Source organism: Chionomys nivalis, chromosome 18, assembly GCF_950005125.1.
Source record: "Chionomys nivalis chromosome 18, mChiNiv1.1, whole genome shotgun sequence".
NCBI classification, from domain to species: Eukaryota; Metazoa; Chordata; class Mammalia; order Rodentia; family Cricetidae; genus Chionomys; species Chionomys nivalis.
The window spans coordinates 56,248,254-56,271,774 of record NC_080103.1 but is presented as its reverse complement, the minus strand read 5'-3'; the positions used below and the strand labels follow the sequence as shown (position 1 = coordinate 56,271,774).

The 23,521-nt window shown below is 42.1% G+C and overlaps 1 protein-coding gene across 1 annotated transcript in view; it reads left to right on the top strand.

The window, feature by feature from the left end:
- The window catches only part of Adgrl2 (adhesion G protein-coupled receptor L2), a 614,888-nt gene that overhangs the window by 110,331 nt on the left and 481,036 nt on the right, over positions 1 to 23,521 (top strand). The window contains exon 2 of the mRNA XM_057793300.1: positions 21,342 to 21,430. The gene's annotated coding sequence lies outside the window, so the exon portion shown is untranslated. The remainder of the gene's footprint in view (positions 1 to 21,341; positions 21,431 to 23,521) is intronic.

The following is a 23,521-nucleotide window of genomic DNA, read 5'->3' as shown; positions in this document are numbered from 1 at the left end:
AATGCAAAAGCACATTTTTATTCCAAATACCAAAAGCATCAAGTCTTACCTCTACTTTTAATCTTTTTGACTAGAGATACTAAAATATCTCTAATTTGAGTGTAATAATGGTTTAAAAATCTAACTCTCTTGGTTTTTCTTAAGTGGCTTAGCATTTTATTCTTTATCCATGACTCTAAAAGTCAGTCCAATGACTTTATCTTCACCTGGTACTGAATGTTTGGTGTCACAGTATCAGCAATGATGCTGAGACATCAGTTAGTTGTTTGGATATTAGGGTCCTTGTTTTTTTTGTTATAATGATGGAGATGAAACTCAGAAACTCACATCCTAGGCAAGTTCTCTATCACTGACTAGACCCAGCGACAAACACTTGGTTTCTTTGTTATTTATATATATTTTAGTGTGTGTGTGTGTGTGTGTGTGTGTGTGTGTGTGAACTCATGTGTGTCTGAAGGTCAGAAGACAAACACTGGGAGTCTGATTGATCACTCCTCCTACCATAGATTCCCAGAATCAAACTTAGGTCATCAGGCTTGCAGGGCAAACGCCTTCACCCTCTGCCCTATATCGCCAGCTCATGCTTGGTGTCTGAAGGGGAACAATTAACATCAACACCAGTGACTAATATTGCCGGAGGACCCACAACGGGCCAGCTTCAAGTGAGCACTTTATAAGATTCAACTGAAAACGAGCCCATTCCAAAAGTCTAATTCTCTGTTTCTGGGAATCCAGCTGTCAGAATATGACGGATAAATCCACAGAGACTCTGCAAATCCCCATCTCTTTTCTATTCTGAGGCACAAAACAATGGGAGGAAGAGGGAGGGGAGGGGAGAGAGCCCTATCATACATACAGACAAGACAAACACAGGCTCACGTGTACACACACTCTTGGATGTTTGGGTTCTTGAGTCCCACTTTCTTCATTCTCCTGTCCCTATGGATTTTTTTCCTCCCACCTCACCTTGTTTAAGCCTTTGCTAAATATCCTAAACAGTCAGCAAAGGAGATATTGGACCTGGTTTATAAGAGGAACTAGGTGCTAAGCTTGATGTGTGTACTTGGGCATCTATGAAGGGAAAAGAAACAATTCTCTTTCACTAAGTACAAGTTTTTCACCTGAAATCCCATAAGGAAGGACGAAGTAACAAGGGAAAATCATTCTAAAGCTTTTCTACTGCTCATCTGAATTTGAGAAACAAGAGACAAGAGAAACTGGATCTTCTTCTCCACAGGCAAAACACTGAGATCTTGTGGACATTAGTTTAAAAAACTATTAGTCTTTAGATGACTTTCATCCGTTTATGCCCAATGTTTCTGCAGTCTCCTGAGTGGGTGTAATATCTCAGACACCTTCTGTGGGGCCCAGAGTCTGTAAATGACATGGTTATATATTTTTCCCACTTGGTCCACAGTGCATGACTGACCACTCTTTAGTCAAAGACAAACAAGAGAAAAGCATGACAATGTTATTTTCCCAACACTCTCTGTGGCATGGATCCTCCAAAAATGAAACCTGAAAAGCAAAAAAACAGTCGGGTTTTTATGAACAGCGTTCCAAAGGAGTGGGAGCAGCATGTGGAAAGAGGACCACAGAAACAGAAGGGGACCGGCTAGGCGAGCTTAGCAAGCAAAGCCAGTACACTCAGATTTCAATTGCCCTGCAGGTACAAGGCAGAATACTTAAAACAAGGGGGTCTTTGGAATTTTATTTAGGGGAGAAAGGTCAGAGAACTTCTATAGGACCATGTTTCAGGGGAGAAACATGAGAGAGCATTTCACTTCTCCGGAGCTGTTTTCTTCAGCTCACAGTAACTAGTGCGGCAGCAGTAGGTGGGGCTCACTGGCAGAGGGATTACCCAATATGCAGGGCACACTGGCATGTCGACATCCTAGATATGGGAATACCAGGTCCTGAACTCTGATACCTAGAAGTCCTACACTTACAAAAATATTTATGAGTCAGTCTATATGCCCCACAAATGAAAAATACACACTTTCAAAGTTTCTTACTAAGGACTCGGGTTTGCAGGTCAGCTCATGCACTGCTTTCCTTCCATGCGGGAAGTCCCGGATTAGAGTTCCAAGATCACATAAATGGGCTCCTGGTGCACACATATGATCCCAGCACTCAGGAGGCAGAGACAGGAAGATTAAGAGTCCAAAGTAATTATTTGATGCATAGCATATTCCAGGTATGAGATTCTATCTCAAAAGAGCCAAAGAGGGGGGTGGGGATGGCAAGAGAAATGGTTTTGCCAGTAAAAGCATTGCTGCCACGTCTGAGGACTTGAGTTCAATCCCTAGACACCACAAGGTAGAAAGAGAGAACTGGTCCCCACAAGTTACCCTTGGGTTTCCACATGCATACAGCAATACATGACTAGCAAGGGTACACATACCCCCCATGCACACACACACACAGAGAGAGAGAGAGAGAGAGAGAGAGAGAGAGAGAGAGAGAGAGAGAGAAGGAGGAGGAGGAGGAGGAGGGAGGGAGGGAGGGAGATTGGAAAAGTAAAAGTTTTTCAAGCAAAAATTTTTAAAAGAAAAAAAATGAATCTGCATCATCCCATAGAGCTCCATATAATTAGAAACACTTTCAAAGTACCTGTTTGTGAATTGTCCACACTGCCTACCCAAAGTGGCTTTTGCCATGGTGACCCATTCCTGTTGGCAAACAGTCTGGACTATAAGCTTGTCTTTTGCGTGGTGTCACTTCTCAGCGAATCATCATGAGAAACAGTGGATCATTGTCCTTCTTCTGGCATCTGCTGTCACCTTTTCTATCAAGGACAAACTTGCGCTCTGTGTGTCAGTAAACATTTTCTGTCTTATGATAAACTGCAAAGAGAATTTCGGAGGTGTCAGTAAACCATGAGGTTAGGAATGGTATTGGGGCTTGGAAGAGGCTATCCCGGTGGATAGACTTTTCACACACTGAGAACTTTAAAGAGAAAGATGTTCAAAGGAGCTTCGAGTTCCTCCATGGCCCTTCTCTGCCCTTCTATCTGAGGACCACCGTTCTGCTCTCCTTCCCCCAAGCAATTCACAGAAATCAGAATGCCTCTTCCCCTGCAGGCAAGTCAGAACACTAGAAACATGCTCTGCTCTGACCTTCCCCTGCCTTCCTATGTGTGGCCAAAGAGAAACTCCGTGACCCCCTTCTCTGATTGTACAGGGAGGTTCTGCCCCATACCTGGGAGGAAGGAATGTGTCACAGAGAGATGAAGAAAAGTCTGAAGAGCCCAAGCTTGCTGGGCTTCCCCTTCTCTGCCCAAGCATCTGATCATTTCCCTTTGTCTGTTCTCACTTCTTTGTGCACTGCTGGTTCCTGTGGACTTGTGTACAGTTTTGGTATCAGCTGTCCCTACTCCTCAGAAGTATAACACACCACTTCCCTTCTGACAGACCTCAGCAAAGCTGAGTGTGGGAAGAGGTTCCCCTGGATCTTCAAGTCTTGTGTGTGGAATCTGTGGTTTTTTTCCTCTGGTCATTGTAACTTCTGTCACAGGAAGGTGAGCTGTGAGCCTCCCTGCAGAGCCACCTGCCATGGTCTGTGTAATCTGGCATTGGGAGGAAGGAAAGAGTTATGTCCTTGGTCAGCTCCCTAAACCATTAGTCAGTTGGTTGCAAGCTGTAAGAACCATGACTCTCCTGCTGCTTGAAAAACATCGTAGTGAGCAAAGCCAAGTGTCCATTCCCCTTTGCGGCACCTTGAGCTGGGTTACTGAGGACCTCTAAGGCTGTTCCTCAGAAACTGTGGTTTAATAATTCAAAATACACACAACAACAACAACAGCAACAACCGAAAGGAAACAGCATGTCCAGGAATGGAAAGATTGTTCAGCAGTCACACGAGCACTGGCTGCTCCGCAGAAATCCTAGATTCAGTTCCCAGCACGGGGATGGAGGCTTGCAACCATCTATAACTAGACGCTCTATTCTATACTCCACAGGTGTTGGGCCCACATGTGATACTCAGGCACATATTCTGACTGAGTACCCATACACATAAAATAAATCAGTTTAGGAGAAAACTAATAATGACTTTTATATGCCAAATAATGCAGGCTCTGCAGAAACATTTACTTGGCAACAATAAAATGAAATGGAAAAGGATTATGCAATTATACACATGTATAAATGTAGCAGAAGGAAAGGAAGAAGGTGAAGAAAAGACAAAAAACACAAGGCTGAAATGCAGAGACAGATGAATGAATGACCATATATTTCTAGGCAGTAACATGTCCTTGAAGGCAAGAGGATGGGGATGTGTCTTAGTTTGGACAAGTGCTTGTTTAGCATGTTTGAAGTCCTGGGTTCAGTCCTTGGTGCTGGGTGTGGAAGGTGTGCACTTGTAATTATAGTACTTGGGAATAATGACAGGAGGATTAGAAGTTCAAAGTCTTTCTCCAATAGAGAGCCAGGCTACCCAGTCAGCCTGGAGCAAAAGGAAGGGAGAAAAAGAAAGAGGAAGAAATGAATGGGAGGGGTGGAGAGAAGCCGAACTGGGGAGGGAGGGGGAGCACGAGGAGGGATCTGAGCACCGCGGTTAGAGTGCAGTAGAGAGAAAGCTCCATCAGGGTCCCAGGACACACATTTCCAGTCAGAGGCTGGGGTGCGAATGCTATAAGGTGGGAAGGGGCTTGGTGAGTTTCAGGAAGCTGCCGCCGCCGAAGACCCCCGGAGGACAGTGGCGCGGGAGTCACAGCTCCTCCTTCCCGACAAAGCTCTCATGCATTCTGAGATGTTGGCTTTCTGCCACCAGCCCCCACCGGCTCCAGGGTGCACATGTCCTCACTTTCTGAAATGACTGAAAATTTCCTTCTTCGGTCTTGCTGGTGGGCTGCAGTTCTTGTTGTCTTTAAAATAGACTGACTGGGCAGTATAAAATGTTAGCAACCTTCTATTGTTCTCTTTCATTTCCCAAAGTGATCCAAGAAATGCTAACCCCTGTTAAGTGCTGACTTAAGACATGTACCAAGTTGCCCTTCACATACATCTGCACAGGTTCCTGTTTGCTTTATCTTAACAATTTTGGTATTTAATATCTCCCTGGTTCATTCTCGAAGTGATAACACTACACTTTAAATCCTCCCATTTTAAGTTTGGCTTGGGTTTGTTTGTGTTTTTGTTTTTTGTTTTTTGTTTTTTTCAACATGAAAAGGCAACAGTATTATTTATCCCTGATTCTTTAATGAAATGGTATGCCAGCAGTTTAGTTTCCGGACATCAGCCTCTTCTAAGATCTTTAGTAGAAAAGCAAATGAATTAAACTGGAAGCAGAGAACCTCACCCAGCTGTCTCCTGTCTTTCCCCAACTTACCTAAAGAACACGCGCCATTATTTTGTGTTTGTGTCTTAAGGGTAAAGAGGGATACTGGAGTTGATTCCATGCCTTTCAGGGAAAAGAAAAAAATAAAAAGAAAGAAAGAAAACCATATATTTTCAGGGGGATTGACTCCTAGTGGCTGGGATAAGAGAGAAACGCTACTAAGCCTAACCCAGCCTGACGGGATGAAAAGTGAGTCCCGAGTTGCCACTCACCACAGATCCCCGGATACATGCCAGGAACCAGCTGAAAGCCAGGGGAAACTTTCTTCTGATGGGGCCACAAGCATGGGCCCTAGAGAATCTCTCAGTCCCAGGCCAGCCACTCTGACTCAAAGTGTAATGGAGGGGGAGGGGTTGGGGGAACGGTTATGGAGGGAATTAGCAGCCCCTGATCACTCTCGTGATTGTGATGGGACTAATTTAAAATGCAAGCCCCCATTCTACTGTCAAAACACAGAGAGAAGCAGGGAGGAAATAAGATTTCATTTGGTGACTTTCTGTTTTAGGACTGAAGCAAAGACCAGCAAGAGCAACAGGGCTGATTTATTATTTGTTTACTTATTTGCTTTTCTAAACCCGGTGTGCCCACTCTGCTTTTCCTCATAGGATAAGTGAGTGTGGACTGCTGTATTACGTCTTTGGGCTTCAATGCTAATAAGGCACACTTCCCACAGAATCGGACAGAACGAATAAATACCTTGCCCTGCTGATGGTTAATTGGTAGTGGCGTGTGTCTTTCTTGCACTCTCATGGAGGGAATGTTCTGATCATCAACACACAATTAGGCTTTCCCCTCCCTCATTCCTCACAACAGAACAAAATGCTGAGAGAGGGCAAGAGGTCTGAGGCATTGTATTACCCCTCCGCTGGGGCATTCAGTTCTCAGGAGTTATCCCTAATTTCTCTCTACCTCAAGAACAAAATTATCTCACAGCAAATCATTTAGCCTTGACCACACTTTTCAAAGGGCTAATGCTGATGGGTTTGCCATAGATCGCATCAAGCCATGGAGATGCTAATCTATCGCCTGTGTTTGAAGCCCCTCTGGGAACCAGAGGTGGGGACCTGCTGCTGGGGGAACATGGCTGGTAGGATTATGGGGACCATTGCTTTTCTGACTGCAAAGTAAACAATAGGGCGATTGTGGGCTTCCAGGTCCAGAGGATCAATGGGCCTGCTGCTGAGGAGCTGTGTGTAAAAGCTCCCAGCAAACAATCTTGAGACAATCTTGAGGCTTACATCTGGAGGTGGATGCTGTCAAGCATTCCGAGGAGCACCCCAATGCGTATGCAGGAAACAAAACAGGATACTGCTGTTTAAAGACTGTTTTCTGTAATCATGCTGACTTCTTTTTTTATGAAAGGCTTGAACGTTTAGAACCTCGGGGGCGGCTGAGACATACCCCAAGGAGAATAAATAACTGGGATTTTTGTCTTAAGAGAAACATTAGCCTGTGTTCCTATCAAAATTAACTCACTTGTATCTGTGAATTTGATTGACTTAACCCAGACCTGATTACAATTCCCCTTCTCATCAACCCCACCTCCATCCACCTACTCACCCAGGCCTATTTTCAATCAGGAGGTCAAGTTGTCTTTGGAATATCATACTTCCTGCTTGGAAAAGGCCTTGGATTGTATAATAGTCTGACAGGAAAGTTTCAAGACCATCGGGAGTTTCCCGGGGAGGGGGGCACACCTCATCCACAGACGCCTTTCCTCTGTGCTGAGAGCTGTCCTGCTGCTGTGCACAAAAGGTCTTCAGGATGGAAATGCTAAACTAAATGGTAAATACCCCTTGGACCTCCGCCTGCTGAGCTTGCAGGAGGCAGCTTGATCTCCTTCCTAGCTAAGGGGGCCCGACTGGCTGATGATGTGCTGGGTGAGGGTATTCAGGGCCATGCATCCACTCATTCCTTTCCCACCCAAATACGCCTGTTAGACAAAGGATGTGACCTATTTGTATGCCAAGAAATTTGATTTTTGTGACAGTTATTTGCCCTCAATTTAAGAAAATTACTTTGTGCTCCTTCCCTTTTATTTAATCAAATGGCAGTCAATTTCCTATTTCACTTGAATAATTCTCATAATTTTACGACACAATGAAAGGATTATAGATTAGTGCGGGTCAATCTCCTTTGTGGTCTCCTTATTTCACTAAGATTCCAATCCACAGGAAAGCCATAGACAGCATAATACCTTTGGGACAAGGACAGCACAAGGTCCCGTGGTGGAAACGCACCCTGGCAGGACACTGGTAGGTCACTTTTAACCATTGTGAGTCCATACAGAAAATGGGCCGTGAACTAGCCAGCACCTTCGTGGTACAATCAAGGATGCCTGGGGTCATTGGCAAGGTGTGAAACCAGACTCTGCCATGTGGCTCATTTATCAGTTCACCCTCCCTTCCCTTGGTTTTGCCCATCTGTGAAGAGAACGTGCCACTTGTTCCAGCTGCTCACTGCACAGTTCAAGCACCGGGAAGCACAGTGGGTTAGAGAACTCAACTCCTCCCACCTCTCAGTTTGCTAAGTATGGGCTGAGCTCTGCTGTGCAGATCACAATGGGGCATAGCTGCAGTACTGATCCTTCCTTCCCAGGCCGGACTTAATCAGGGCTCAGTTTAAAACTGGTCTTTGTGTATTGCATGAACTGAAGTTTCCAGGAAGAAACCACACCCCCATTACGGAGTCTACAGGGCTAACTGATTAAAACTACGCTGCCAAGCTGCACACCTGGAGTGAGAATATCACCACTGTGTCTGGCTGGGTATGCAAAGTTGCACACCCAGAGTGAGAATATCACTTAATGTTCAGTCACCATCCACGTCTGTGTCTGGCCTCACGCTCCTGAGACTGTCACCTGAAATCTATTGCACACATTGACTTAACAAACTACCAGTTTCCACCAATTCAGAAACTAAAAATACCATCAGACAACACCTGTAATCTGTAGAACACCGTTTCCTGCTTTGCTGTCACTCACCGAAGCTAACGTTCCTGTCGAAGCATTTGCAAAATGGCTTGACTTGTGACTTCTGGTTTGGGGTTTTTGAATTTTGGATGTTGTTCGAGACAGGGTTTCTCTGTTAGCTCTGACTGTCCTGGGACTCACTTTGAGATCCATCTGCCTCTGGATGGTGAAGGCATACACCACCATCCCGCTTTAGGACTTCCCTTTGTTTTTTAGCTACAAAGCTTCATAAAACTGTTTCCATGTTGAGATGTTATTCACTGCAACCCAAATCCATGTTTCCAAGTCATGTCATCTCGAGAGGAAAGTCTTACCCCTTTTGCAGTGAGAGCTGTGCTTTGTACCAACTGTGACTGGGATATTCTCACAGCTTGGGGTTCTGACTTCTGACCAAGCACTTAGGACTTCAAGACAAGGTAGAAGGAGTAGGACAACGTAAAGAGAACTAGATGCCCAACTGCCTATGCCCCACTCTACCCATCAACCTGGTCAATATGGTCACAGGTCAAGAAAGAGCCATCAACGCTACATCTGGGCTGTAGTTCATTGCAGTTACCTACTATAAATGTAGCACCAACCACAGAGAGGGGTGGAACTAAACAAATCCACCGTTACAATGAGTCAGAATAGTGTGTCACACATAGAACATGTACTCAATAGAAATCAGCTAGTATCTTCTAAAACTTTATCCTACAATGAGTTTCTATCTTGGCCAAACTATTCTCTCTCTCTCTCTCTCTCTCTCTCTCTCTCTCTCTGTGTGTGTCTGTATGTGTGTGTGAACTGTGTCTGTGTCCATATGAACATGTTTGTTAGTTTTCCTACTCAGAGAAAACCTTCCCATGCAGAAAAAAAAAGTATTTTTTCCTTCGCATGCAAAGAAAAAGTATTTCTTCACTCCCCAAAGATGCGAAGACTCCAAGACAAAGACTGTGAACTCATGTGGGAAGCCATTCTGTATATGTGTTGCTTTTATTGGTTGAAGTCAGTGGGGGAATAATAGCTTAGTCTAATACTCAGAACCACCAAAAAAAGAAAATAAAGTATTTTTTACATTGCTGTAAAATCTGATGGATGGGATGATAAACAGAACTTGTTTAAAATGCATCAGTCTTCCAAAATATTACTCATGAAATATTTTGACATGAATTGTATTTCCCTTATACTTCTGGTTAGACCTCTCTCTCTCTCTCTCTCTCTCTCTCTCTCTCTCTCTCTCTCTCCTGTTGTTTTTCACAAACTCCTCTGACATTTCAAGACATTACAAAATACGAAAACAGTATTGTTCACATTTACTAACTCCACTTTCAGTGTGTGCGTGCATTGACCCACAAGCTGACCTTTCTTCTCCATCTGTCCTTGACACAGGGATTGAAAGCAAATACTAAATAAGATCTAAAACCATGTTAAAAATAAATGTTTATACTTATCAAGAGAAATTGTGACATCAAGGGAAGTAAATGTCATATTGAGAGAGAGACTTCCTGTAATTCAAGGGAAATTCCCTAGCCTTGGGGAGGGTATACATAACAAAAATCACTTAGCAACAGCTGCCATGCAAGACTTCAGGAAATTCAAAACACTCAGAAATTTGGGGGAATTTTTTTTCAGTCCTAGACCTTGAACCCAGGGCTACAGTAATTCTGGGTAAGTGTCCTATCACTGAGTTGCATTCCCAGATTCTCAGTGGGGGAATTGTAAAGAAAATACACTGCTTTTTGTTGTTTTTGTTTGAGTTCTTGATATTTTAAAATATGAATATTGGCCAAAAGAATCAGTCCCTCAAAATTATAAGGAAACAGATACTTAATTCAAGGTGAATGACAGACATACAAGAATGTGTTTCTATAAATTCATGGTGGGCACTTTTTTTTCTGCATTACAACTCAGTAGGGGTACTGGTACTGGCTTAGTCCAATACTCAGAACCTCCAAAAATTGAAAATGAAGTATTTCTTAGATAGCAATTCAATCTGGGGAGGAGAACTATTCACAGAAGACAATCCAGTATGGATGTCACATCTCGCCGGCTGGTGGATCGTACAACATGCATTCAATACTCCAATAAACAAACCAGCAGGCACAGCTCAGGCCTCCGATCTGAAGGAGAATGTAACTTCAGTAGTCATGCTGAGCATAGTAAAATTGTATTGATCTGTTTGGGGGGTGACTTACAAAGACAGGTCCAGAGACAATTTGACATGAGAAGATAGAAACACTGAAATTGCAGATATTAATGTAACTGACAGATAAAGGGCAATTGAGTTTTCTTTCCTTTTTACTTTTGAACAATTTTATCTCACTTTTGGTCCATTACCATAATGTCCAGTTCTGTAACTTAGTACAGCCACACCTGCCGACTTCACCCACGGTCATTTGCCCTCAAGTAAACCAGTCCCATCTAGTCAAGCACTGTCCAGAAACACCTGCTGGGCTTATTTGTAGACACAAATTAAAAAGCAGAGACCCAGATAAAATGACTAAATTCACTGGGCATTTCCCAATGCCCAGACCATTACTTAATGACCCATACATTAAAAACCTCAATAGGCCAGAGCCTAGGCTACGCAGTGAACACTACTTTTGAAAAGAAGGGGAATTCTAGTTACTCACTGCTTGAACCGGATTGGATCAAATTGTGTGAGAACGAGTCTCTGTAGCAGACACTGGAATCCATGAAATAACTACTCTTCCTGTACTGAAGAGCTAATGAAAGTAGTTTTCAGTGTTTAGATCCCCAGCCCCCAGCATCATTTTCTAAGATCATCTATGAGCAGAGCCCATAAACACTTGCCTGTTCTTTTCAGTCTCCTCCTCATGAGAACTGATGCCTGGAACTCAGATTATAACTCATTTGACTTATCTCAGACAAAGGCCTTTGACGGTAATGCCTATATCCAGTATGTTATTTATTTAGTTATTATCTTTAATAAAAATGATTTATTCATTTTTATTTCATGTACATTGGTGTTTTGCCTGCATGTATGTCTGTGTGAGAGTGTCAGATCCTCTGGAACTGTAATTACTGACAGTTGGCAGCTGCCATTTGTGTGCTGAGAATTGAACCCAGGTCCTCTGGAAGAACAATCATTGCTCTTAACCACTGAGCCATCTCTCCAGCCCCCAGTCTGTTATTTATCCTCATGAACAAAACTTGGATGCCTCACATAAGCTCATTCATTGCAAGATTTGGTAAAGAGAGAAGGATGTCCCCTGGAGTCACATCAGTATCGACAAGAGGAGTCAACTGTTTTTACCCCTCTTCAGAGGGAAAACTCCGCTACTTCCTGGGGAAATTGTTGAGCTGGTAAAGCACTTGTCCCACGGGCATGAAGACTTGAGTTCAAATTCCCAGACACCATGTAAAAGCCACACACCTAGTGTCTGCAATCCCAGGGCTTCTGCCATGAGACTGGCAGCTAAGACAGAAGAATCTCCAGCAGCTTTTGGGCCAGACAGCTTGTGTCATGGAAGGTCAAAAGAAGAGACCTTGTTTAAAACAAGGTAGACGGCCAAGGCTGACACTTGAAGTTACTATCTGACTTCTACACCCATACTATAGCCTTCTCACACTGAGTTCACACACATGCACACACACACAGAGAGAGAGAGACAGAGACAGAGACAGAGACAGAGAGACAGAGAGAGACAGAGAGACAGAGAGACAGAGAGATCAGGAAAAATTTTGTACACTCAGTAGACAATTGTTTAGTCTCTTCTATTCATGTATCCTCAGTAGTGTGCCTATTTAGGCAGATTAGATGAACAGCTCTTGTGTTTTCATCCAAGGGAAAGGAAAGGGGGGGATATATCCAAAGTCATCTGGCTAATTAGAGGAGGTGGGAGACAAAGTTGCCTCCATTAAGTTCCTCTGGAACAGTTGCAAGATCCACAAAATCTGTTTTTAGCTCAGACATTCATCGTGTTGGATGTGTGATGTGTTTTCAATTTAATGATAATTGCCCTTTCCATTTCTTTGATAATTGCCCTCTCTATTATCATTTATGGAGATTCAAATTATAAATCAAGATAAGACAGCCAGAAAAATATTATGATTGTCCCTTCTGAGGCCATCTCAAACTTAAGCAACACTGCCAAAGCCTGAGAATTCAGCTACCTTCATTTGCATGCTTGTGATCATTTTATTTTAGGGTCCACTGGTTTTTCCTAAAGAGGAGGCTACATGACAATAATAGAGCTGAATGATAATGGGAACAGAGGCTATAAACTTAGCTGTGATCCAAGCTATAAGCTTGTATTTGATATGAGAATCCTGCTCTCTTAATGGAACACAAGAAGAGGGAGGAGTGAGGCATGTTTTCTGTAAGACACCCGTACCCATATGGAAGGTATTTCATAGCGCTCCTCCCTCACCAGCTTCTATGCTTGGCCTGTTTGGGGGAAAAATATCCTGGCATTCTTCTTATTCAATATAAACCTTGATAAATATGGTGAGATGTGTGGAAAAACATGGGAAAGGTTTGATCTAAAATTTCAGGAACTTTCTCCCAAAACAAAAACAAGGGTACTAAAAATGTGTGCCCAAGAATGACTTCATAGAGGAACCTTGGCACCAGTCAAAATCATTTGATTTCAGGATTTTGGAAAGTACTTTGTTAAAAACTAAATTGCACAAATTTAGAATATAGGTTTACACTAGAAACAAACGAAATACAGAACTAGTCATTTCTAATTGTTGTGGTACAATTTTATTTTCTATTGCTGTGATGGTTTTTGAGGCCAGGAAGGAACTCACACTTGAGCTTTCTTAAAGTGTTGTTGTCTCTGAGTTATGAATGCCATTGAGACTGATACACATCATGTCTTTCCACATCTACTGTGATACCATATTTGTAGCTAACATGGTAAATATCCATAGAAAATTACTGATGGGATGTGGTGAATTCAATGAGCATTCCCCCCATAAGCTTATATATTTGCACGTTTGGTCTCCAGTTGGTGGAACAGTTTGGGAGAAATTAGTAGGCACAGCCTTGTTGGAGAAGTTGGGTCACTGGGGTCAGGGTCTGAGGTGTCAAAAGCCAATGTCATTTTTAGTTAGTTCTCTCTGCCTAATGCTTGTGGATCATGATGTGGATTTGTAGTAGGAAGCTTTTCATTCATTCAGAATTTTGATGAAATGGGCATAGATGTAACCTGAGCTCACTTTGGGCTCCATTAGCAGCTATGAAATTTAAGTGGTTATCTTTCACCCTCTGAAGTGTAATTATTACCCCTTCAGTATCTTTCTGTTGAGAATAGAGCACAAAATCCTTGGGGTCTTTTATCCAATATATTTATCCTAGATTTCTTTAAACTGGATCCCTAAGAATTTCTGCTTAAAGGCTCTCAAATGGGTGACATTTGACTCTATCGACTGCTCATTCCTGCTCACTATACCTGGCTTCTTGGCATCTCAAACTCTGAGTCATGTGTATGCAACTGAAGGTTACTGAATACACAAGGGACAAAAATAAATTCAGAATCAAACAGACTATGAGTACAAGGTGTGTCTGGCAGTGCTGGTCCATGCTGTGCCATGAGGCTTCATGACAGCCTTGGTCCTGAGCACAGCATACACTGCACTATGAAGGGTTACACACACACACACACACACACACACACACACACACACACACTAATAGCAAAGCTGCCTGAAGCTCCTCAGTCCTGCACTGGCTTGTGTTACACCAGTTTAACGCAAGCTATAGTCTTCTGTTGAGAAAATGCCTCTGTAAATCTAGTTGTAGCAAGCCTGTAGGGAATTTTCTTAATAAGTGATTGATGAGGGATGGTTCAGTGGATGGAGCACCCCTGAGCTGATGGTCCTGTGTTCTGTAAGGAAGCAAGCCGAGCAAGCTATAAGAAGCAAGCAAGTAAGCAGTACCCTTCCATGGCCTCTGCATCAGCTCTTGCCCTGTTTGAGTTCCTGCCCTGGATTCCTTCAATGATGGACTATTACAATGTGGAAGTATAAGCCAAATAAACTTTTCCCTTACTGGAATAGTCAGGGTTCTCTAGAGGAACAGAACTTATAGAATTAATTTCTCTATATAGAAAGGAAATTTATTAGAAGGGCTTACAGGCTATGGTCCAATTAATCCAACAAGGGCTACTTATGAACAGGAGGTCCAAGAATCAAGTAATCCAAGAATCAGTCCTTGAGGCTGAATGTCTCAGCTGGCCATCAGTATATGCCAGAATCCTGATGAAATGAACTGTGATGCCAGTGAAGGAATGGGATTGCTAACAAGCAAGAGCAAGCAGGCAGAGAGTGAGCATTCTTCTCATTCTCTTTATATAGGCTGCCAGCAGAAGGGGTGGTCCAGATTAAAGGTGGAGTTTTCCACCTCAAAAAAAAAAAAAAATCTGGATTAAAGGTTTATCCTGCACCTGATCCAGATCAGAAGTGGATCTTTCCACTTGTACTGTTCTAAGAAAACAATCTCTTACAGGTGTGCCCAGCCATTCGGGTCTTAGTTAATACCAGATGTCGTCAAGTTGACAACCAAGAATAACATTCACCTCTCCCCAGCTTGCTTTTGATCATGATGCTTCATGACAGCAATAGTAGCCCTGAAAACGATAGTCCTTAGGAGACAACAGGATGCTACACATTTCAGTGTTTGTCTGGGTCATACGAAGTTTTCTGCTCTTGTAGAAGCATACTGGTTTAACAATGAAAAACTAAAGTTTTTCATGTTTTTCTATGGTTATTCCTTACCACCTAAGGCTTAGTTTATCTGAAGGGATTGTGTCACACTGTTTGATTTTTAAAATTACTGTTTGGCTTGCTGATGTGAGTTAAAAAAAAAAGTACAAATCATCACATATGTTTTGGTTTGAGATTGGGATTAGACTTCCTGTAGTTTCTGAAACATCCCTAAATATATTGCTTCTTCTTTATGATATATGTTTCTCTGAAGACTTGGTACTAGCATTGTATAAAACTACAACACTAATCAGCACTGGGAAACACTGAAGCTGCTGTGAGCCCTACAGCGCCAGATAGCCAGTCATGGGTTGGTTTGCATGCAAATACAAACGAGCTCATCCATCTCGATAGTATCCAAACTTCCTTTGGTCTTTACTAAATGCTATAATTATCTGCATATGAAAGAATGTTTTATAACATTTTTTGGATTTATTATTATTATTTATTATCAGTAAGTACTTGATTTTTATACGATACATGTTTTAACTCTCATTTTTATTTTTCACAAACTGGAGATTGAACTTGGGGTCTAGCACACGCTAGGCAAGCTCTCTACTGTTGAGCTATATTTCTGGTTTGTGTTTCTGTTTTATATACGTACACACCCAGGATGGTATATAATTTTCTCGGGTGAAACAAGAGCACAAGTGGAAAAAGATTTTGAAACTGTGAAGATGGTTTTACTTCCACTTGATACAAGCTAAAGTCATCTGAGAGGCTGGAACCTCAGAAAATACCTCCATAAGATCAGGCTGTAGGCAAGCAAGCCTGTAAGACATTTACTTAATTGGTGATTGATGGAGGAGGGCCCAGTCCACTGTAGATGGTGCTGTCCCTGGGCTGGTGGTCCTAGGTTCTATAAGAAGCAGGATACACAGGTCATGAAAATCAAGCCAATAAGCAGCACCCCTCCATGCTCTCTGCATCAGCTCCTGTCTCCATGCTCCCATCCTGTTTGAGTTCCTATGTTGACTTCCTTTGATGATGAACGGGAATATGGAAGCGTAAGTCAAATAAACCCTGTTCTCCCCAAGATGCTTTTTTGTTTCATGAGGGCAATAGTAACCCCAACTAAGATAGTCTCTGTATGAATACCACTTTCCCAAGGCAGGGTAGTCTTCCCTGATAGCCTCTCCCTTTCCCCCTTACAAGAGGCCAGGGCCCCTCCAATAAACACGATAGACACTTGAGTACTTGCTGAAAGTAGAACACACTTCTTTTTCATGCAGCTATTTGAATACTATTAAAACTTCCACTTTCACCTGTGCTTCTTAGGCCTCTTACAGTCAAATGTAGCCCCAGGAGTGAACTCATTTCACTAATGAACTGTGAGCAGATAATCTATAGGACATTTGGTTTGGTTATGAGCAACTCTTTTTGGAAAACTAGCTCATCCTGGGCTGAGTGGGTAGCTAAGTGGTAGAGTGCTTGTCCAGAATGTTTGAGGCCCTGGGTTCAATGGTCACAGCTGTAAAAATTCAACAACCAGTTCCCTGCTTGCTCCATGTGCACAGCTGTCAAGGACAGGGACTCTCAAGTAGAATAAAACTTGAAGTTTGCCTCTGCCAGGCATAAGATGTGGCCTTTGCAAACTTTCTGCCCTTCCAGATTCTAATTCATGAAGTGGAGTTTACAAGAAAATTGATTTCCTAAGGGTCATCATGAAAATTAAGCAAATTTAATTAAATTTAAGTAAATCTTGCTAAAGGCTTACAGTAGTGAAAAGAATTTGCCACCAGCCCTGCTTGCCTCACCTCAAGCTGGGCTGCCTTCTTTCCCAGAATCCCCACTTCTGTGAAGTCTTACTCTCTTCTTTAGCTTTGGTGGTTTTAGACCATCTCAGCTTTAACCACCTCATCCATTAGAAAGACACTGAAATCTTTCATCCTTCTTCAATTCCTAATTTACAACCTTGTGGTTGTGGCTGTTTGCTGCTGTCCCATGAGACTTTCTGACACAGTAAACAGAAAGGACCACACCTATGTTCATTGTCACCTCTCTACACTGGTTCTTTCCTTCGAACATCTGTAGTTTTGCTGGTAGCCTCCTAGCTTCTACTGTAGGACCCATGTTTCTAATTTATCTTTGTCCACTCCTTCTCATTTTACTGCTCTTCTCAGCAGTGGCCAACTCCTACTGACTGTCTCCAAAGTACTTCTTGGGTATTTTGAGTCCTTTTATTTCCCACTACTACTATCTCATGTAGGTTCTCATTAATCACCTTCTTCTCCAGACCGCTGTAGCCCACGGCCAATCTTCCCAACCTTAGACACAGTTTAAACATACCAGGAAATGTTTCCCCAGACTGAATCTCTTCTCATGCACATTCTCTGTTTTTTTTTTTATGTTACTATTGTCTCCTTGCCATGAGAACACTGACCTTCACAAACTTCTTAACTTCTGCATCTTAAACATGTAATTAATAGTTGTTCTAAATAGTCTAATTACTATTCATTGTCTCATTTTTATCATATAGTTATGGTATACTATTGATATGACATACTATTCTTCAGAATCACATTATATTTTAAGTATTGCTGACATTATTGGTTGAGTTAATTGTTGATTAAATTTATTTTCTATCCTCACTCTAATTAAAACTACAGACATTTCATGGGCCAAAATTTGATTTCTGGCCCATTCACTCCCTGCTCAAACATCGTCATCCCTGTTCCCAACTGATTGCCTACTGGTTAATGTCCCCATCCTAGAGCCAAGCCCTCAATTAAGAGGGCAACTTCCTTCTCTGAATATGCCAATCAGCTCAGAATACTCTAAGAGCGATTTTAATTGGAGAAATGACAACGTTAGTGGTGATAGCAAAAGCCTCCTCAGGCTGTGTCATGCAAGATGATAGAGTGGAATTGGCCCTGCTCCTCAAGGGAAGGTACAGACATGTCACCACCACAGTCTAGGCAGGAGAGCAAGAGAACAAGATGTACACATTTAAGAAAAGGGAGTTTGCTTAAAACTTTGGAAGGTAAAAATGTCCTTATTTGGAAATAAGGCAGCCTGAAGGCTTCCCCATTTAGTTAAAAAGCTTTTCCTGCCAGATGGTCACAGCACACATCTTTAAACCCAGCGCTCATAAGACAGAGGCAGGTAGGTCCCTGAATTCGAGGTCAGCTTGGTCTACATAGTGAGTTCCAGGACAGCCGGGGCTACACAGAGAAACCCTGTTTCAAAAAACTACAACAAAACCCATCATCTTTTCCTGTGCCTCTTCTCCAGACAAAAGAACACCAGATACTTTCCCTTCTAAACCGATACTGCTGTAATTCTTGAGCATCTTTTGTGATTTGTGTGCTCTTTTCTATGTTCACCCATCATTTTGCTCATTTGCATTTGCATTTGGCAGATGAAAAATGTTGCTTTCATAGTGTTGGGAAGTTACTGTTTCTTCATTCTTCCTGAAAACCTCCCTACATTATAGTTTAAAGAACACTATTTCTTACTAGGCTTTTAGAGTCTTCGTTCTGTATTGGTAAACACAAATATTACCACTACATGAATCAAGTAGTTATCTTCATTAGCCTTAATGTATTAAAATGTTATCTATTGTTTGGAGCTTGGAAAATTTTTAAGAGGAACTAATTTCAAAATATGAAGAAAGTAGTACCTGTAATATCATCAATTTGGGAGGCTGAGGCAGGGCAATTGCTGAATTGGGGAGATTGTGGCCAACTTCAATGAAAAATTAAGAATTTGGGGGAAAATCCAAAAGAACAATTTTCTTGAGAATAGTTCATTTCATTTCATTTTATTAATTATTGTTATATGGACAGGCATGTAGTGCATGGAGCTACCATTGAACTCACTCTGTAACTCAGTTTATGACCTTGAACTTGCAATACAATTGATTCCACCTTCCAAGTGTCAAGATTATAGGCAGGCAGCAATAAGCTCCACTCTATGCAGAACTGAAGATAAACTGGTGGCCTTATGCACGCTACTCAAGCACTCTACAAACTGGCCTACATCCCAACCCCCGTTTACTCACCATTTGAAGGTCAAACCCTTTAACCTCATTCACCTACCCTTTCTTTATTTTTGTTTTAAAGGTGTTCTTATATTATGTTCTTTCTGCATGTGTCCCTACAGGCCAGAAAATGACACTAGATCTCATTACAGTTGGATTATAAACTGCCCATGTGTTTGATGAGAATTGAACTCAGGATCTCTGGGAGAGCAGTCAGTGCTCTTAACCACTGAGTCTTCTCTCCAGTCCTCACTTTCCCTGTCTGTCTTGTGTTTGAACTCAGAATGTGCTTATTTATCTCTTCCAATTCATGTCGGACTTAGCATGTGTATATTGACGTCTCAAATTATTCTGATCTCCAAAATTTTACTTTCTTGTTTCTTCTTAATTCATTTCACATGAAACAAAGAACAAGAGATGTATAAGTTAACCATCATGGTTAAATTCAATAAACAACCTCAAATTCTATAAATGAGGAGATGGAACTGTAACTGACTGGTAGAAAATCTGCTTAGCAAGTGTGAGGTCCTGGATTAATTCCTCAGCCCCACACACAGTAAAATAAAATATGCAAAAGGTTAGCCCATCTTGGAATCTTGCACTTTAGAAAACTGCTAGGGAAGTCTTTTTATTAGAAAATAGATTCTCAGGCAGCATCTTGATTAACCTCATTTCTGTCTTGGGCCAGAAAGGCTGCTTCATTTTCTGCTACAGGTTTGAGACTCGCTTGATAGAAAATCCATCCATCTACACATTGCTTAATTAGGAATGAATTTTAAGTATTCAAAACCTACACATGATACTTTGGCTCCCAGAGACAGAAAGGAGCAGGAGAGCCTTAATTAACTAGCAGGCTGCCATCCCAGAGCTTTAAGCAAGGTAAACAACTTACTTTGCCTTTTCCTTCCCGAGTTAGCAAGTTACCACTGACAAGGTAATTCAGACTAGAATAAGAGTGTGCAAAGCCGACAGAAAGATGTTCCTTGAGACCAGTTAACTGCTGACTCCTCAACTGGCCGTAGTTACTAACGGTGCATGGCATTAAGATGCCATGCATTCCCTTTATAGGAAGAACAGGAAGGAAGGAGAGGATGAAAGTGAGAGTGGGGTATGATGGTGCACATCTTTTATCTCAACATTTTAGCATCCGAGGCAGTGAGAATCAAGTGTTTATGGCCAGCTTGCCACATAAGGAGACTTTGTCTCAAGATACAAAAAGGGAGAGCCTGCCATGAGTATTTCTTTGCTGCATAGGTGAGATACTTTGATGATCTCCCCTTAGTAGGCAAGGTACTTTGATGACCTCCCCTTAGTAGGCAAGGCACTTTGATGACCTCCCCTTAGTACCTACACTTCCAATGAAAGTCAGAAGTTAAGAAAAAGCTGAAAAAAACACGTAGTAGCTACAGCAGGAAAAGTTCAGCTACCAATATGCCAGTACCTCCTCACCTCTTCTTCTACTGGTGAGGAGGTACTGGCTTCCCTTTGGATATTCCATGTAGTTATTTTGAATCTTGGCCATTTGCAGCTGACAACTTGCCCAGACAAGTGAGCCTTCCTTAATTCTTTGGGAAAGAGTAGTCAACACCTAAAGGAGTCAGAGGTTCTCAAAATGAGTAGAGTTAACAAATGCAATCTGCATCTTATCTACATGTCTTTAGAGAATCACCACTTTGGATCTGAGGGATGGAATTAGTTCAGAGGAGAGAAACGTCACTAAATGCATTAAATATTTCTGAAGTTCCAGTTGACTTTCACTTTACATAGCTCCTGTCTTCCAGCATGTCTATCTTCCACTCCCTGCCCATGGAGGCTGGTTTTCTGATTCATTCTCACACCTGTGTGTGCCAGAGGAGCAGATGCCCAGATTCTCGGGGTCAGAGTTGGGCCCTGGTCTTCTGTCACTCTGCAGAAAGGGAGGGGTTTGGCGGCGTGGTGTCTGCTTGCTGATGGCTGGCTTGGATTTATATGTTTCAAGTGAGCAGGTGGTATCAATGGCTACCTAATGACTAAAATAAGCGTGAAATTGATCTTCTGATTAACCTGTCTCCCCAGGTGGGTGGCAGCACGCTCCTCCCTCCTGGGTTGAGTTACATTGTTCATTTCCAGGAATCATTTGTAGCCGTTGCTCTCTTCATTTTAGCTGATTTCTCCAAAATCAGATACAAACATGGCGGTTCTGCTGTCTGGCATTCCTCCGTATTAGTAGCTACCTTCATTCCTAGACTCTCAAGCTAGACATTTAGCTAACATTTATGGTGCAGACTAGAGAACTTTCAATTCTCTTGATCTTTTCATGCTGAATTTGAACCGCTGGGTGTGTTGTTTTTGTTCTAGGTTGACAAGCCACTTCCTCTAAACTCCACAACTCATCCTGATGACTATGGAGCCTACATAGTTTCCAGTGATAAACGATGAATTTCAAAGTAAGTTGCATTATGGTTTTTGCTACCGTGTGAATTCAAGCATTGTGTACAAGTATGTGCTTTGCCTGTGGGTGGTTTTCTGAGTCATGACGTTCAACACGCCTCTATTTCAGGGTAAAATTATGGTCCCAGGTAGAGATGAAAACGTGAGTCACTGAATGTGTGGTTTCTTGTTAGTTGCTGTCTGTTGGCTGCCTACATATCCGGGTTTTGTGAAAAAGGATTCTTTTGGTGGTAGGACACTCTGGCCTTGGAATGTGAGCAGGCATCACAAGTCACAGTTAAGGAAAGATGCATTAGAATTGTGTGGAGCAGCAAGCCAGGAAAATGCATTCCTTTGTAAAGGGATAAAATGTCCCAGTTGGGCTTCTCCCAAGGATGCCGGTTGATGGAATAGGATGGGCTAAAGGCTTTAATAGAAGATGCTGGTTGATAAAGTGGAATGAAGTCCTTTATAAGAGAAGGTTTCATGCATCTAACTCACTGTTCATCACTGCCTGTTGCTTTCCTGGTGAGAGTAATTCTTCCCTTCTCCAAGACAGTCTTTGGCTCTACCTGTAACAACTAAAAAGTCTAGGCTTTGACACCAACCTGAATTTAATTTGTGTTATTTTAATACCAAATGGTGGTCCTGCCATTATCTAGTTACATAACTATGGGCTTCAGGTTTCTTGTCTACAAACTCAGAGAAGAACAGTAGACTTTCTGGCAAGCTGTGGAAGAACACAATCAAGCCAGTAGATTGAGAACACTTGAACTATTGCTGATGCATAGCAAGCATGAAATTTACTGGTTAGCTGTAGTGCTCTCATTGAATCATCTCTTTGTCTCTGAACTCCAATAGGCTGAAAACTTGGTCATCATCAGTATTACTATTATTGATGTTTGTGGATATCATGATTAATAGAACAGATTTTAGTAGTGGTGTGGGTGATGTTACTGGGATGTAACCGGCACCCCCACAGGCTAAACTATCTCTAAACCTGTGGGAATTACTAAAGAAATCAAACTCCCAAATCTCTCTCTCCTTAAAGGAGTTGCAACATGTTTTCATGGAACTCCAGAAAGGTGAGTAATTGGCATTCCATTGCCTCTGAATGCGTGCTGGCGAGCCCCAAGGTGACAGAAGGTATCAAGTGATCTGAAAGTGGGGTGCATTCCTGCCAGCACACAGTGTAGTGGGAGAAGCAATTAGAAGGCTCGTTGCCATCCTGGAAACATGCAAACATCAATTGGCATAGCATTTCAGGAAGCTGAATGGGAAGGAGACTGCAAAACAAAAAGCCTTTCATGGGGGCGAAGGCAGTGCTTCCAAATCACAGTGATGATTATGGCCACCATTAGAGTTTAATGAGCCTATGGACAGCTAATGACTTCATCTCTCTGGTAAACTTGCCAATTGCCCATGTTTCTATCCACATCCCTTCTTCTCTTCCGAGGAGCAAAATTGTGGTGCTATTAGCCAGACTAGAACAAGTCATGGCTTAATTCCCCCATATTGCTTTCCTTTAGGGACTGGCAGTAGCAAACCAGAGAAAAGAACATGAGGGCACCATTTTTTAGAACTCTAGACCATCATCAGGGTTCAGTGCAAAGTTGACCACCCACTGCTTTAGGACCTACATTCCTCACCTCTAAAATGTTCTTCTTGGTCACTGTCTTGCTTATAAGCACACAGAGACGAATCACAGGCTATTTCCAAAAATGATAGTAAAGATAGCCTATGCCAGTTGGGTTGTGGTGGCACATGCCTTTAATCCCAGCACTCAGGAAGCAGAGGCAGGTGGATCTCTGTGAGTTTGAGACCAACCTGGTCTACAAGAGCTAGCTCCCAGGACAGCTATGACTGTTACACAGAGGAACACTCTCTCAAAAAGTAAACAAACAAAAAAGATAGCATATGCCATTGAAATGTTCGTATTATGTAGAAGTACCATTTATTTTGCTTAAAATATATTGCAAAAGCTATCTTTATTATAGACATATTTTCATTAGTAATCAAATATAGAATTTGATATTTTAAGTTTAAATAAGTGGTCTACTAAGCTATCAAAAATAGTAAGTATAATAAGATCTAAATGGATATCAGAA